The 3376-nt window shown below is 45.6% G+C and overlaps 1 non-coding gene across 1 annotated transcript; it reads right to left on the bottom strand.

The window, feature by feature from the left end:
• Positions 1-2664: 2664 nt before the first annotated feature.
• Positions 2665-2736, bottom strand: TRNAE-UUC. The gene has a single exon. It is a non-coding gene; the product is annotated as a tRNA-Glu (tRNA).
• Positions 2737-3376: the final 640 nt, after the last annotated feature.

Here is a 3376-nt window from a genome sequence, read left to right on the forward strand (position 1 = left end):
TCTCAATACCTGCTGTAGGGGTACAGACTCCATCTCTGATGGCATCACCCAGCCTGTTGATCATGCTTGCATGATGCTTGGTGTGTAGTCATCAGAGATAAAAGTACATGCTGGAGTCTATAAAGAGTCATAGCTTCTGGCCATGATGTTTCTGTTTAAGGAGTCTTCATAGATACAGCAGTGGAAAATCCGAGAGGATGTGTCAGGGGCTGCCACATGACCCCCTTCCAACCCAAATTCTCCCTGAATGTTGGAGAAACCCAAAAGAAGGCTGATGATTGTGTAGGCGGGATGTTTTGGAGGCAGAACTGAGGCCATGATAGTGAGAAAGAGGAGGAGGAAATTGCAGGGAGCCCTTTAGAAGATCCACTCAGTGGAATACCATGATGGCTAAGATATTAATTATGAGTAAAAAATGAAAACAACAGATTCTCTTAGGTTTTCCTGTATGGGTGTGGGTGAAATACCAAATTAATGTATGCATTATTAATATTTTAACTTTTCTTTCCTCTAATAACTACACTTTGCAAAAACATCCTGGAGAGTAAGAATTGGGTCATTTCTTTGGGCTGTCCGCACACTGATAGTGCTGAACAGTTAGAATACAGTCATTCCATGCTTCTTGGATGAGCTTTTCGTCTTCCCTACAATAAGCATTACTGTGAACATTTAGCTTCATTGTAATTGATAACCATCTCTGGTTATATTAAACTCAGAGAACAGAACATGTTCACTGAGATTCCCACCATCTACCTGGCCCTTCTGAAAGAGAATGTGTACTTTCAGGGTTTTGCTCCTGTGTAGTCAAAGTCAAACACAGTGTGGCGATGAGGCCATGAATTTCAGAATTTAGCCCTCAGGATCTGTTTATGCTTTTGCATCCTCTCTTGGGTAGTATATTTCCTGTATACTTATTTACATCTTACTGTGAATATAATATTAACTCCATTTCTAAATAATTCATAGGAATTGCTAATACATTGTCACGAGTGATTTATTTTTATAAAAAAAAAAAACCCAAACAGGCCAGGCGTGGTGGCTCACGGCTGTAACCCTAGCACTTTGGGAGGCTGAGGCGGGTGAATCATGAGGTCATGAGATCGAGACCACTCTGGCTAATATGGTGAAACCCCACCTCTACTAAAAATGCAAAAAATTAGCCGGGCGTGGTGGCAGGTGCCTGTAGTCCCAGCTACTGGGGAGGCTGAGGCAGGAGAATGGCGTGAACCCAGGAGGCTGAGCTTGCAGTGAGCCGATATCACACCACTGCACTCCAGTCTGGTGACAGAGTGAGACTCCATCTCAAAAACAAAACAAAACAAAACAAAAAAACAGTGAAATAAGTATAGGTCTGTAAGGAAAAGTATGATATGCAAATCATAAAGATGAATCAGTCGATGAGTACCTAGGGTTTTTGCACTTTACGCAAATTTACAGGAGAAGCTTTTCAGAACTCAATCTTAAAACAATTGTCATATGTCACGTAATAGAAAAGTCTAATGCAATAATTGCCAAGATTCAAATGATCTTTTGGGCCAAATCTTATATTGCCTGCAGTACAAACTGAGAGCATAGAATCAAAATTCGGTCAAGGAATAGAAGTGACTATCTCTGCATGAATAGTACAATTTCCCCCCCACATAAAATCGTATCCCTGTCTGGAACTCATGCTGTTGGTTTATGAATGGTTCTGGCTCTCACTAGTCCATGTTCATGCTTTCTAGACTGATGTTGATTTTGATTTTGATTGTCCGAATTAGGCTGAAGAATCAACATTGGGAGTAGTCACAATTTGGTTAGTCCAAGTGAATGGCACAAGGATTGTTTCAAACAATATAACTTTCGAAGGAGATGGCCCTGACTATTCTGGAAGCGGTCGGCTTTCCACTACTCACTCAGGCTTATATTATGGTTAAGAGAATGCAGGCCTAAGCACGGAAAGCAATATTTTAATCCCATTCGGGAAATGACTTAGAAGCCAAGAAAGTTTCAAGAGCTTTGCACCTCTGAAAATGTGTATTTGCTACGAGTGTTGACCTCAACTTAGCCACATGTGTGATTCTATCCAGAGGCTGATCCCGTGCCTCAGTTTCCCCAACTTCTGTGAAAGCTGACTTGGTGATGGGATCTGGTGTCTGTCCTTGCCCTCTACATCCCTGTGCAAACCTCTGCTGAAGCTATATTTCTACTTGCAGACCTCTCACTTCTTTATATCCCAGCTCTAGTGACTCCTGCTTCAGGAAGCGCCTCCCCTCCCTTCTCAGTCCTCAAACAACTTCAGAGGGAGGCTCCTGTGGCTGGGATCTTCCATGCTCCTTCTTGTCCCTACATCCTGTTCGCCATCTCACTACGTGCAGGCTGGAAACCCTCACTGAGGGCATAGAGAACAGTGAATTGCCTAGAACGTAAGAATTCCTTTGTAAGATTTGACACCTAAATATTATCATTATTTGTTGTGAAAATTTGGTATGCAAACACAGCAATGCTGATTACACAGCCCGTTTTGGGAGACGTTTGTGAACTACGAGGAGAGTTTTCAGGTCTCCACACACCCTTAAGGATTATGTTATGTCGCTTTTCACAGTCGTGTTTTTAAGCTTCTTGCTAAGGCTTATAAATTTACGAGTTTCACTATGTTCCAAAGAAAGAAAAAAAGAAGTCGCATTCCCACACCGGGAGTCGAACCCGGGCCGCCTGGGTGAAAACCAGGAATCCTAACCGCTAGACCATGTGGGAGATGGCAACAAAGGGTTGGATTCTAAATCAATTGAATCATTTCCGCCTGCCCTTGCCGTCCGTTCTGCCCGCTTGTGACAACAAAGCCTTGTCTGCGCCTGCGCGGCTCCGGGTGCTGACCCGTTGCTGGGGGGGGGGGGCTCCTCCAAAGGCGGAGGCGGGGTTTGGCGCTGTGGCTCCCGGTACTGCCGGTTTCTTCAGCGGCGCTCTGCGTGGAGGCCCCCAACCCGTCGCACCCCGGTTCGCGGAGGCCACCCCAGACCTCCTCAGGCCCCGGTCCTTAGGAGTCTGCAGCCCGGCCTCAGTTTCCAGAAAGCTCCTCCGTGCGATTTGGAAAGAGCAGGGTCTGAAGGGCTGAAAACAGAGGGCTGAAGAACTGAGCCGCGCGGCCCGGTCAGGTGCCGAGCCGCCCCTGCCCTTAGACGCCACCTGCCAGTCAGGCCGTGTTAACTGAAATGTTGCATTTAGATTAATTCTAATTTCGTGAACCGAGCCCGAATGGATGAAACCCCGAATAACTCATAGGACATGTTTTGGAGCAACAGGCCTTCCGAAACGGCTGGCTTTAAGATCTTGTTCAGAGAGCCTGCCCTTTGCAGGCACGTGGTTGGAGCTGGAGTTCTTTATCCTCAGCAAACTG

Source organism: Piliocolobus tephrosceles, chromosome 6 (genome assembly GCF_002776525.5).
Source record: "Piliocolobus tephrosceles isolate RC106 chromosome 6, ASM277652v3, whole genome shotgun sequence".
Taxonomy (NCBI): Eukaryota; Metazoa; Chordata; class Mammalia; order Primates; family Cercopithecidae; genus Piliocolobus; species Piliocolobus tephrosceles.